Consider the following 14,154-nt stretch of genomic DNA (forward strand, 5'->3'; position numbering starts at 1 on the left):
TGGTGCCCCAGCCGCTGTTTGCATACTCCCATGGAGAGGGAGCTCACTCCTTTTTGAGGCAATTCTTTCCATTCTGGGGTAGCTAATTTCTAGAAAGCTCTGTCTACATGCCCTCCTTTTAACGGACACTGTCTAGCCTTAATTCTGCCCATGGATGTTCAGTCCAGCTGGGAAAATGACAGGGAAGTAGCCCAGTAGGACCATCACCTCTTCCCACAGTGGGAACAGCTTACAGGCAGAAACTGGGCATAAATCCCAGCTCTTTACTGCTTAAAGCCGGTTCTCAACCTCGGCTGCATATTGAACTCACCTGGTGAGCTCTCAAAAGTACTCAGTGGGCCCACAGCTAAAGTTGGAAAACCAGAGGCAGGGTGGGCAGCCTGCCTCGCCAGATGCCTGGGGCCTTCTTGGCCAGGAGAGGCCACTGGCAAGCTGCCTAAGCAGGGGCTTCAGCATGGTAAATCTGCTGCCACCTCCTGGCGGCCCACCCTGGGTGAGCGCCTACCTGCAGGGCAGTGTTCACTTAAGGAGCCTCTGCTTGCCCCTCCTGGGGCTGCCCCTGGCCTGCTCTGCTGTCTTCATGTCTGCAGACCCAAGGCCACTGTGGGGACGGCAGTTCTGGGGCCTCTGAGATAGAGGGAGATGCCCCTCACTGCTGTCCACATTTACTCCACTTCTGTGACCATGAGACCAAGCCTGGGGCCCTCAGCACCATGTTACACAATGGAGGTGACCACCCCCTGGCTGCGGCAAGGAGGAAGGCAACACCAAGAATGCCTGCTAGACCTCTTGCAGCCAGCTGCTTCCTAAGTCCTTCCCAAGGAGGCTGTTGGCACCAAGGGTGGCGTGATGACCTGGGCACAAGCAACGCCCCTTCACCACGACAGGAGCAGGGAAATGGCTAGGGAGACCAACCATCTTGGTCTGCCTGGCACTGTTCCAGTTTGAGCACCAGAAATGCTTCAAAAGTAGACAGAATCACATGGAGGGAACAGAAGTCGGGAGAGCAAGCAGGAGAGGGGAGTAGTGACTGGAAGGTGGGAGTGGGGAGACTTCTGGAATCCCGGGAACCTCTTCTTCCGAGTCTTGCCTGGGCGCTGGTTCCCAGGTGTGGGCAGTCATGGGAACTCAGCGAGCCACACATGTATGATCGTGCACACCCCACGCGGCTGCCACTTCACTATCAGGGGAGAAAAGACCCAGGGGCTGGGCAGTGGAGGGGAAGGTACAAGTTCTTGCCTTTCTTCCTCCTCCGTGGGTCTTCTCTGTGCCACAATCGAGCAGACAGGTGGGCTGGTCTGCTTGGAGGTGACCATGTGGCTCACGCCCCAGGGTGGGCCTCAAGGGTCCCCAGAACAAGGGTTTGAGGGGGCAGAGGCGGTGAGGAGGTGATGTGAAGATGGAGGAGGAGAGAGGGTTCTAAAACATCCTGTGGCGACAGCCGCCTCCCCGGGCCAGTACTGAGCAGCTGCTCCAGAATGACACTCGTGGTTTTAGGTGAGAAATGCTTTTACTAAGATCAATCTGGGCTTAGATGGTAATTTCCTATAGACAAGGTTTTTTTTTATAACCAAAACTTTTTTTAACTGTGACATAATTTACTGTAACAAAACACACAGATTTTAGGTGTACAGTTAGATGAATTTTGACAAATTTAACCACCGCCCCATTTAACTGCCACCCCAATCAAAATACTGAGCATTCCCATCATGGCAGAAAGCCTCCCCTGTCCCTTTCCTGTCGGTCCCTCTGACCATCGAGAGCCACCCCTGCTGCAGCTTCCAGCAGCACAGATCCAGCCCGCCTCATGTGCCAGAGCCATGAAGTCACACAGCGTGTGCTGCTTTGCGTCGGGCTTCTTTTGTTCAGTGTATTGTTTTTGAGATTAATCCATCTTATTTTATGTAGTTTGTAGTTGTCTTTATTGCTGACTATGTATTATGCTTATATATATTGATAATGTAGTAGAACATATTTTTAGGGGTCAGCCCCGTGGCCAAGTGGTTAAGGTCGCACGCTCCGCTTCGGTGGCCTGGCGTTTACCAGTTCAGATCCTGGATGTGGACCTATGCACCGCTCATCAAGACATGCTGCAGTAGCACCCCACAAAGAACTACAAGGACTTACAACTAGGATATACTAACTGTATATGCACTGGGGCTTTGAGGAGGGAAAAAAAAGAGGAAGATTGGCAATAAATGTTAGCTCAGGGAGAATCTTCCTCACCAAAAAGCATTAAAAAAAAGAATATATTTTTATTTATCCTTTGTCTTGCTGATGACATTTGGTTGTTTCCAGTTTTTGGCTATTATGAATAAAGGTGCTATGAACATCCTCATTAAAAAAAAATCCGACTGGCTTCGTATGCCCCAAATTCCCATAATTTCACAAAAGAAACTCAAGCTCGCCCCACAGAACTCCTTTGCACACCTGGGCCCATCAAGCCTACACACGAGCCCTGCCCTCTCCAGTGGGTGGGTTCTGCGGCTGGTGTTTGAGCACCCTATGCAGAGGCTGAGATGGGGAAGGGACCCAAGAACAAGCACACAAAGCATTATCAAAGTTTGACTGAGGTAAGGGCTAAATCAAGGAACGGTTTAGATAGGGAGCAGCATGGGCATCCTTTAGATGGGATGCCCAGGCAGGCTGGGGAGGGACGTGGGGTACCCAGGATGGGCCCAGGGAGGGATGTGGGGTGCCCAGGATGGGCTTGGGGAGGGATGTCGGGTGCCTGGGATGGGCCCAGGGAGGGATGTGGGGCGCCGAGGACAGGTTCAGGGAGGGATGTGGGGTGCCCAGGCAGGCTGGGGAGGGATGTAGGGTACCCAGGATGGGCCCAGGGAGGGATGTGGGGTGCCCAGGACGGGCTTGGGGAGGGATGTGGTGTGCCCAGGACAGGCTCAGGGAGGGATGTGGGGTGCTGGCTCAGGAAGGAATGTGGGGTGCCGAGGATGGGCTCAGGGAGGGATATGGAGTGCCCAGGGCTGGCTCGGGGAGGGATGTGGGGTGCCTGGGCTGGCTCAGGGAGGGATGTGGGGTGCCCAGGATGGGCTCGGGGAGGGATGTGTGGTACACAGGATGGGCTGGGGGAAGGATGTGTAAGCTGAGGCCTGGAGAATGAGATCCAGGCAAGAGAAGTACCACACACAAGAGACCCCTGAAGGAGAGAGCCCCTAACTCAAGGAAGAGAAACATTGTCCAGGGGTGTGGCTGAGTTGCCTACAGACATGGAAGAAACGTCAAATATGTTCTATACTTTGTAATACAACACTGAGTGGAAGAAAGCCAGCCCCAGAAAACGACACACAGCCACATACCCTTGTTATACATATTCACGGGACAAAACTGTTCTTAAAATTAGTGAAGTGAAGGATAACCATGGGTGAACGGCAGTTACCACCAATGTCACGGCCGCAGTAGGGGGTTCTGTTCTTCAAACAGTAAACAAACGTAAAGTAAAAGCAGGATCAATAAGTATGTCACGAACCAAGGATGATGAGTAATCAAATTCTGTGCACCTGAGGTCTACTAAAAAAAAAAAAAAGGCTTTGAAATGTTTGTGGGTGGGCGACAACAGCTCAGGTCTGTTTTAGGCAGCTCCCTTTGGCTGCATGGAGGAGAGCTGTTCCTGCCTCTCACGCAGGATCGTGCTGCTCCATCACTGCACACCCCTCTCTGCTCCTGCTTGGATCCCGTCTTCTCTCAGGTAGGGGGAGCAGGGCTCAGGCTCCATCCATTGCAGCCCACAGGGGGGACCCCAAGGGATGCTGGGATGCACGACCCAGAAACTAAAGCCCATGAGTTTGACCATGTCAGACCAGCACTGAGGCAGCCCCAGCCCCTGTGCGCCTTCAGGTGGGAGCCTGGAAGGATGGTCAGGAGTGCCAGGGGGAGGTATGCCCAGATGTCACTGTCATCACCAAGTCAGCAGGATCTGCCCAAGCCCCCTCAAGATGGGGAGTAGGACACAGACATGCTGGTGCTTCTGCAAGGGTCCCAGGGACAGGAAACACAGCGGGTGGGAGGGGGCGTGGTAGGAGGACCTCAATCAAGGAAGAGCTTGGCAATGTCTAGAACAGGGGTTACAGCTCAAAGGCCTGCAAGGGGCAGGCAGCTGAGATACTCAGGTGACGGAACCAGGAGTCAGATATCCTTTGCATATTAAACTCCCAGGAATGTTCTTCACTTGCACCAAAAACACGAGGCTTTTCAGGCTATTTTTCTTCCTTGCACTTTTGGGAAAGAATATTAAGGACATATTTCTTCTGTACCCAAGAAACAGGCCAGTAACAGTGTGATGACAAATGGGCCTGGTACCTGATCTCAGTGGGGGGTTGACAGCGGGGAGTGGAAGGGACTGAGGCTTTCCTGGTGGTGAGGGCTCCCTTCTGGCTGAAAGAGGGAAGACGCGGCTCTGATAAACTGTTACCATGTGGGCCCTGGGTTGCAAGATCTTCCAATTTTTCAGGAAAAGATGGAAATTCAGATTTTTGTGATCTCTCCCAATGTTGAAACACTAGTGTAATTTTTAAAAACACACTGGGTGCACCAAAGAAAACATGTCTGGCCTTATAATGCTTCGTTTTCCCTTCCCAGACTCCCAAAAAAACCCCAAGTTGTCTTGGGTTTTAGCGGCAGACAATTTCCTGGACGGCAAGGGGTGTCTGCGTGTGACCACTCGTGGGGAACCCTGAGGGGGCTGGGGTTAAGGGCCCGCAGGACTCCTCTGAGCTCCTGGGCTGCCTCTGACGTGGGGTCAGGAGTAGGGTAAGCAAAATGTAAACCAGATAAAACAACGTGGCCTGCGACCATCGGCCAGCCCAGGACACTCACCTGGGAGTCTCAGCAGCTCACTGCTCCACCTGGGCTGCAGCCTGACTCCTGCAATTCCCTGGCACCCGAGTCCAAGCCTGGGCAACAGCACCTCCGGCCTGGCCCCTTCAGCCCTGCCCAGGATGTCGGGCTGGCCCTGTCACCCTCCTGGAAGAGCCTTCAGCTGGGAGTCAGGAAGGAACATGAGCCTTAACTCTCAGTCTCACTGCCTGCAAGCTGAGTGACTCTGGGCATTTCCTGTACCTCCCTGTGCTTTGGGCTGGCACCTTGTCACTCTCCAAAGCAGGAACACATGGCTTGCTGTGGTAGAATTGTGGCTCCAGCTTGGTCAAGCCACTGCCCTGTCCACCACGGTTCCATGGGCCCGGGGCTGTGCTTGCTGGGGATGCAAACGGGACAATGTGTTTACACAAGGGGGGATGGAGCGCTGAAATCCCAGAGCGGAGCCAATTCCTGCCAGCCCTGCCAGCACCGGCCCAACCACACCACACCATACCATACTCAACCACTTCGTCTAGGAGCCCACTGGGTACACCCAGCAGAGGTCCGCAAGGGACGGCGAACACGTCCAGGTATGAGCCTATTCCACCCAGCACTGACTCAGGACAGACAGTGCCACAATGAGCCAAGCATTCTCCCTCCCTGTGCCCAAACAAACCTTCCAGAACAGTGCTGTCCAGGATTGCTTCCTGGAATGATGGAAATGGTCTACACCACATTGTCCAGTTGGGTAGCCACTAGCCACACGTGGCTATTGAGCGCTTTGAAATGTGGCTAGTGTGGCTAAAATACTGAATTTTTTATTTGATTTGATCTTAATTAAGTTTAAACAGCCACATGTGGCTAAAGGCTACCAACTTGGGCAGCACAGTCCTAGAACTTTTCGATACATCACTCACTCAAACACCAGCAGCCTCTGCAGAAACAAAGCCCATGTCCCCTCCCCAGCCTGAGTTCCAGGTCCCGCCGCCGCCCCCACCTTCTGCTGTGGTTAACCCCCAAGCCACTGGCCCTGGAGCCATTCCAGGCTCAGATTCCACCTCGGGCACCATGATGTCGGGACTATCACCGAGGTCCTCAAGACTGAACGACCAGCTGCTGGCATGAGGCAGGGTCTGAGCGTGATGCCCACATCACCGCTACTTTTCTCCAGGAAAGGTTCCCTTGTTGTTTGCTTAACTGGTGGGAGGAAATGTCTGGCATTGACACTGAGCACTTTTAATGAGCTCAACCTCAAGACAGGAAGAAGGGGCAGGAAAAAACCTCTGAGAACCTGACCTACAGGCCTCTCGTCACCCTCCCCTTAGCAAGATGGGCACACTGAGGCCCGGGATACAGTCTCGTCAGAGGGAGGAAGAGGGCCGAACAAGCCCAGAGCCTGGGCTCTTGCCACCCATCTTCACTCTCAGGACCCAGGCGGGCCGGAGTGGCATGGGGACACAGAGAACAAGGACAGCTCCTTACCTTTTCTGAGTCAGCCAGGACCGCCAGAACAAAAGACCAAACACTGAGGGGCTAACAACATAAATTTATTTTCTCACAGTTCTGGAGGCTGGAAGTAGATGAAGGTGCTGGCAGGGTTTCTGGAGAGGCCTCTCTTCCTGGCTCGCAGACGGCTGTCTTCTCGCCATGTCCTCGCATGGCCTTCCTTCTGTGCACACGCACAGAGAAAGTGAGCGAGCTCTCTGGTGTCTCTTCTCTAAGGACACTAATCCTAGGGGAGCAGGGCCCCACCCTTGACTTCATTTAACCTGAATTACCTCCTAAAGACCCGACCTCCAAACACAGTCCCATGGGGGTTAGGGCTGCAGCATATGAGTTTGGGGGGACACAAACATTTGGTCCATAGCACCCTTAAAGATGTCGAAGGCTACTTAGAAGAGACACTTGGAAGCAACTAGATGAAAGGCCAGAGATGACAGCTAAAGGGCTGAAACGAATATAGGACCCTGAAAAACTATACGGAATGGTTCCCAAGCTGAAGGAAAGGAGAGGAAGCATGAACAGCCATGCCCAAGGCTGACAAGAGCAGGAGGTAGAGGGCTGGGAAAGGTTTCCAAAAGGGGACCCCTTCTATGGCACCCCTGTGCTGGGCCCCTAAGGCCAGCAAGGACAAGAGAGAAGGCAGCGCTTTCCAGGGGAGGGCCCCGCACAGACGGCGTGGAGCGGGAAAATGTGTGGTTGGTGAGGGGTAAGGAGCCGGGTCCATGCCCCCAACTCCCTTCTCCACCTCAGCTACTGCAGGTCCATTTCCACAGCCATCCTGACACAACTGTCAGTGACCACCACCCACAGGGCCCACGTGCTGGGCCTGGGAACAGCCTGAGCTGACCAGCAGCCTGGCTCCCCAGGGCCTGTCTGCACCCTGGGGATCGGTGTGACCTCTGTGTACCCCAGCAAGTCCTTTCCTTTGGGGACTCAGGTCCCAATCCATGAAATAAAAGAGGTAAACTCAAGATGTCGGGCTCGGTCCAGCCCAGAGTGGCCGAGAACTAGGTGTTCATGTGCTGTCCTTCTCCACCAAAGGGCAGGGTGGACCCAAGTGGTGCCATCCCAGACCTCAGGGCTGGTGCAGGAGAGGGGGTAAGTGATCACTTTGTCCCCAGCCTCCAGCCCTGCACCCCCTGCCCTGTGGCAGGGAAGCTGTGGGTCTGCTGTCCTCAGAGTGACCTGGTTCCCCTGGCTTCTGCTGGCTCCGTCGGGCTCCCCAGGCTCCCCCAGGCTCCCCAGGCTCCCCCCAGCTCCCCAGGGTGCCCTCAGCTTCCCAGGCTCTCCCCAGTTCCCCAGGCTCCCCTGGATCCCCCAGGCTCCCCCAGATCCCCCAGGTTCCCCAGGCTGCCCCCAGCTCCCCAGGCTCCCCCTGCTCCCTAGGCTCCCCAGGATACCCCAGGCTCCCCCTGGATCCCCTAGGCTCCCCCTGCTCCCAAGGCTCCCCAGGCTCCCCCAGATCCCCCCAGCTCCCCCAGGCTCCCCTTGCTCCCTAGGCTCCCTCTGGCTCCCCCCACTCCCCAGTCTCCCCCAGGTTCTCCCCAGCTCCCCCAGGCTCCCCCTGCTCCCTAGGCTCCCTCTGGTTCCCCCCACTCCCCAGTCTCCCCCAGCTCCCCCTGACTCCTCAGGCTCCCCTGGATTCCCCAGCTCCCCCCCCCCACCCCGCTCCCCTGGCTCCCCAGGCCAGGGCGGGCTTGGCCAGAAGCAGGCCTTTGCTTATTAACTAGATGTGGTCACAGCCCCCGCTCCTTCCAGTGTTCAGGCACCTGGCCTGGGATTCAAGCCATGGGCGAAACAGGCTGCGAAGTCCCAGCCAGGGCCACCCTGTTGCCCTGCGCTCTCGGCTGATGGTGGCACCAACTGCCTGGAGGCAAGACTGGGGCCTCAAATCTACAGACATAGACGGCCACGGCCGGTCCAGCTCCTCACGACCCACCTCCACCAGCAGCTCCCGGAGGACCTGGCAGTTTGTTTACACCTGTCATCACCTGGCTGAGCTGCCCAGAGCAGCTTGGTGATGGTCCAGTGCTGAGCGGTCCTGCCTTCAGTGAGGAGGTCCAGGCCCCGAGAGCCTTCCATGGGCTTTGGGCCAAATCCTTCACTTTTATTAAAACTCCCCCTTGGCTGTGGCCAAGATCCCCGGGGCCATGTCCGCTGTTGCCAAAGGCATCGAGACAGACAAAGGAAGGGAGACAGTGGGGTTAGGAAAAAGAGAAAGCAATCAGAACATAACAACTTAAAAACGCAATGCTGATTAGCTGCCCGTCAGTGTCAGCACCCCATTTGGCAGATGAAGAAACTGAGGCTCGGAGAAGTCGACACCCTGCCAAAGGCTGGGGGCTGGTAAGTGGACAGAATGTGCTGCCTGTGACTGGGAACGGGAGACAGGTCAGCAAGGCCTCTGTGGTACCAGAGTCCTGTGCCCACACAGGAGGTGGGTATCCTCCAGGGCCATCATCTTCGGCAGCAGGAGAAGCCTCTTCCAGAGCCCTCCGCGGTCACAGGGGCTGGAAGGTGTTTTTATGGGGTCTGGTATACCTTATCTCTGGGACAGCTGTGAACTCCACTCCCTGGCTGGCCTGCAGGCCCTGGGGAGGGTGCTCCTCAGGCCCAGCTGGTCCCCAAGCCTCGACCCTCGCAATCAGCTAAGCTCAGCAGGAGGGTGGGAAGGAGGGGTGCTGGGACCTGGGACCTGGGACAGTGTCCAACATTCGTGGAGGAGAGAGAGCTCTGGACATGGGAGGGGGCAGCCGCTGGGGACCGGGCTTCAAGGGCTGGGCACACTGGCGATGGATAAGTGCAGGCCTGGCTACCTGGGCCTCAGGGTGTGGCAGACAGCTGCCTCCACCTGCAGATGGGGGGACGGAGGGGGAGCTGGCCACAGAAATGAGCAAATATTGGATACAAGAGCAAATAAAGTCAGGGCTTCAGCCATGGTGGGCCGACCACAGCCTGGGTGCTCTGGAGGTGGAAGACCCCTAAGACCCTTGCAGCCCACCGGGGCCCTGCCAGCTGGCTGGGGAGCTAAGATGAATGGTGACAAAGAGCCCCAAACAAGAAGACAACCAAATGCCTCAGGGCCCGTACGCATGTGCACAAACACACACACAGCCCTAGAATGGGAGGGGACATAAAGGGGGTCCTCTCACCGACCAGGCTGTCTGAGGACACGCTGGCTGGTGGGGCTGTGGGAAGCAGGCCCGAGACACCCCAACGGGAGTGGAAACTGGAACTCTCCTCTGGAGGCCCCAGGTGAGGACTTTTCCTGACACACACATGCTCTGACCCGGAGTTCCGCTTTTAGGCATTCCCCCACAAACATATTCCCACGCATGCAAAATGAGGTCTGTGTGCCAAGTTACATACTACAGCATTAATTGTAAACCACAGCAACAACAACAAAGGTTGGGGACAAATGTCTAGCAGTGGGAGACAGATTAGGGATATATGATGGTCACCTGTTCCATGGCAAACTGTGCAGCAGTTAAAATGAAGGACACAAATCAGCGCTAAGAACGAATGTCAGCTGAAAAGGCCACGAACAGTAGGCATGGCTTAACACCAATTTACGTAAAAAAAAATGCATCCTGGCATATACAGGTTCCCCCCACTATCCAAAACTAGAGCAATCCTATGAAACCTCTTGTAAGCCAAAATGGGAAGAAGCAACTACCATTCATACATGTGGGAAAAATTTTAAGTGTTCCCAGACCCCAGAAACCCAACCAAAATGAATGGAGACAAAGCACAGCCGCTCAGAGATGCAGTTCGGAGCTCAGCCGCCCCAGGCGGTCCCAGACAGGGCCCGGCGGCGCCCCCTTGCTGCCCACGGCACATGCTGCCTCTCCAACAGCTTGCTGCAAAAGGAACACTGAATGCTCTTTTTGCTTTTTTTTTGTAAAAGTGAAAATCCTCTTCAGATTTCTTTCAGTTAGCAAAAGCAGGTACTAACGTAGGTCTTTCCTAAAAGCGAAGTGGTGTAAAGTGAACTTTTGGATATCAGGGGATACCTGTATATACAAGGACAGGAAATGTCACTAAGAGTACGCCCCAATCTCATCATCTCTGGGGGTGGGAACTGGGTGGCTGAGGAGCAGGGGTGGGAGGGAGCTTTTCCTGGGCACCTTTGCGTATCTTTGGAATTCTAATAAATTGTGAATTTATTATCTACCCAAAAATTTAAAATGAGAAAAAACAAAACAAAGAGGCAAGGAGGCCCTCCTGTGGGAGACAGCAGGACTGGGTGGACTGCAAAAGTAAGAGTGGGGTGTGAGTGGGGTGTGCAGAGAAGGTGCAGGAAGGAGGGGTGTCAGGGGCATGGTATCAGGAGCCAGACAGTCCTGGGGTCAAACCCCAGCCCTGTGGTTTACCCGCACTGTGACCCTGGCAGTCACCTCTCCTCCTTCCTGTCCAGGGCAGGGGACATCCCAGCCATAGCCTGATGCCAGGAGAACGGAGGAGAATCAGAGGAGGACAAGGCTCCCTCTCCCACCCATCTGCAACCCTCTATTGGGGGGCGGGGGGCTTGGGGTTCTGACCCTGACCCATCTGACAGGCCAGGTGACCTCTCATCCTAAAGCTGACCCTGGTGCTCTGCCTTCTCTCCAGGCAGGGCTCCCAGAAGAAGCTGCCGGAAGCTGCTGGGTCACCCCCCTGGAAGCCGGGGCCCTGAAGGGGTGGGAAAGCAATGGTGGGGGAGGTTTCCCAAGATCTCCAGACTCAATGGGAAGACAAATGGCCCCCACAAGCCTTGCTGAGACCGGGCCCGCACTCAGCCCCTCAGCTTAAGGACTAGAGCACAAGGCCAGTGGGAGAGGCACCAAATCACAGCCTGCCAGGAGGGAAATGAGCATCTCCCTGAGCCCCAGACCATCCGGGGGCACCTGAGGGTTATGGAGTCTTGCAGATGCTCAGGGAAGCCTCACTGGTGACGGCTGATGCCTGCTCAGCATCTCCTAGATGCCGGGCACTAGCCACACCTGAGCACATGAGATCCCCACAATACCCAGGGGCTCAGCAGCACCGCCCCCATTTTCCAATTAAGAAAACTGAGACTTAGTGAACCAAAGCGAAATAACTCTCCAAAGGTGGTATTATAGACCAGCTGTCTGTGTACCCCCCAAATTCACATGCTGAAGTCCTAAGGCCCAACATGATGGTATCTGGAGGTGGGGCCTTTAGGAAGTGATTAGGTTTAGATGAGGTCATGAGGGTGGGCCCCCCATGGTGGGATTAGTGCCTTTATAAGAGGAACAGAGAGACATCTCATTTGCTTTCTCTCTCTGTGTGCACGCACCAAGGAAAGATGAGGTGAGGACCAGGGAGAAGGCAGCCATCTGCAAGCCAGGAAGAGAGCCCTCACCAGGATGTGAACCAGTCAGCACCTTGATCTTGGACTTTCCAGCCTCCAGAACTGTGAGAAAAAAATTTGTTGTTTAAGCCGCCCAATCTGTGGCATTTGTTATTGCAGCCCAAGCAGATAAGACAGGTGGCACAGTGAGGATTCAAACTCATAACTGTCAAAACTCCAGGATATATGCTCTTTCTCACTGACAATCCTCTCCACAGTGACTAGCACCACCCCTACCCCCGACTTTCTTCTCATTCTCGCTAGCCTAGATTTGTTGTGGTGGTTGTTCAGTATGCATTTTATTGTATTAAAATATACATAATATAAAATTACCATCTTAACCACTTTTTTTAAGGCTTTTTGGTGAGGAAAATTGGCCCTGAGCTAACCTCTGTTCCCAATCTTCCTCTTTTTTTGTTTTTTCCTTCCCCAAAGCCCCAGTACATAGTTATATTCCTTAGTTGTAAGTTCTTCTAATTCTTCTATGTGGGATACTGCCTCAGCAAGGCCTGACGAGCGATACATAGGTCTGCACCCAGGATCTGAACTGACGAACCCCAGGCCGCTGATGCAGAATGCACAAACTTAACCACTTGGCCATGGGGCCAGCTCCATCTTAATCGCTTTTAAGTGTACAGTTCAGTGGCAGTAAATATATTCACACTGTTGTGCAGCCATCACCACCATCCCTCCCCATAACTCTTTTCATCTGAGGCTCTATACCTATGAAACAGTAACTCCCCCTTCTCCCCTGCCCCCAGCCCCTGACACCCACCATGCTACTTTCTGTCTCTGTAAATCTCATTATTCTAAGTACCTTACATAAGTGGAATCATATAGTATTTGTCTTTCTGTACCCTATCTCACTTAGCATAATCTCCTCAACGTTCATCCACCTTGTAGCATGTGTCAGAATTTCCTTCCTATTTCGGGCTGAATAATATTCCATTGTATGTACAGGCCACATTTTGCTTAGCCACGCATCCGTCAATGGACACTGGGTCGCTTCCATGCTTTAGCTATTGGAATAATGCTGCTATGAACGTGGGTGTACAAATATCTGTTGGAGACCCTGCTTTCAATTGCTTCAGACACGTACCCAGAAGTGGGATTCCACTAGCCTAGAGCTTCCACACTCTATTCTCTCTCACTCCCTTTTCCACGGGGCTACTTCTCCGGGCCCTTCCCCCAGCTGTCCTCTTCCTTGCCTGCCCTCCCCTCCCCTATGACCCTTCTCTGGCCCTGGGATTAGGCCAGGAACCAGATCCCGACCAAGGAACCTGGACAGAGCCCTTGGGCTCCAGTGGCCAGCCAGCCCTCCCTCATGACAGGGCCACCCTCCCCAGCCCCGACGCTGCTCCAGCACACCATGAGCCACATGGGCCGGGCCTGCGTGCTTTTGCCCTTCTTCTTGGAAGTCCGTTCTCCACCTTAATGCTTCAAGCCTGGCTTAAGGCCGTCTCTCCTGGAAGCCCTCCTCAACTCGCACGGACACAACAGTACCTCCTGTTGTGTACCTTGAGCTCCTCTGTGCCTTGAGGACTTTCCTCTCACCAGACAACAGTGTGAGCAAGAGCTATAGGGCTGTCTCCTCACCGTGCCATCCATGAGTCCAGGGTCAGGGTCGGAGTCCTCATGGCACCAGCACTCAGCGCCAGGTGGGTGTCAGGACACACTCGTCAACTGGTGGAGAAGGGAGCCTCGAGAGCCGAGGGCCCAGGCCAGGTGTGAGGAAACCAGACAGCCAGAGAGAACCTTCTCCACCGTGCAGCCTCTGCCTCCTCCAGGCCCCGTCCAAGGTGCCCGATTCCCCCTCGGGGTGACAGCCAAGCCCTCGGGAGGCTGGAGGCACAGGCCCCCCAGCCCACACGCTCACCTGAACTGCTCCCTCAGGGCCCCTCCTTGACGGGCCCCTGCCCTTGCTGGGAGAGGGGAGGAGGCTGCAGAGGAGACCTGTCCTTGCAGACAGACACGTGTGTGCAGGCTGGGGGCGACATAAGACCCTTCATTCTGCAGGAAGAATCAGGGGCCCTAGCCTTTGAGAGCAACGCTCCTCGGGGCATTACACAGGGCAATTTTCCGGTCGCTGGATTTTTCACCAGACATTTGAGCAGCACAACCAGTGTACAACATGCGGCGTAGGGGACACTGAGGAACCTCACCACTCTCACTATGCCGGGCCTCCGGACCAGGCACGGTCTCCGCACTTCATCTGTCAACCTCACTGACTCCTTGGCACGGCCCTGGGACACAGCTGCCATCGCCCTCTCCGTTTCCCAGCAGAAACTGACAACTACCGGCAGTTGAACAGGCTAATGTGGACTGCAGAGCTGAGGAAGGGGGATGGCCAGAGGGAAGCTGAGGGAGGCGGGTGGGAGCTACTCAGAAGAGTATTTAGGAAAGAGCAGATTAAAAAAATGCGGTTTCACTGCCTTCAAGCCCAAGTTCTCCCTACACCTGGGCTGCGCACTGAGGGCCCTCAG

At 54.9% G+C, this 14,154-nt stretch overlaps 1 protein-coding gene across 1 annotated transcript in view; it reads right to left on the minus strand.

Moving 5' to 3' along the window:
* Nucleotides 1-14,154, minus strand: part of CASTOR2 (cytosolic arginine sensor for mTORC1 subunit 2) — a 61,865-nt gene that overhangs the window by 34,108 nt on the left and 13,603 nt on the right. The gene's annotated exons all lie outside the window — the stretch shown is intronic.

Source organism: Equus caballus, chromosome 13 (genome assembly GCF_041296265.1).
Source record: "Equus caballus isolate H_3958 breed thoroughbred chromosome 13, TB-T2T, whole genome shotgun sequence".
Classification (NCBI taxonomy): Eukaryota; Metazoa; Chordata; class Mammalia; order Perissodactyla; family Equidae; genus Equus; species Equus caballus.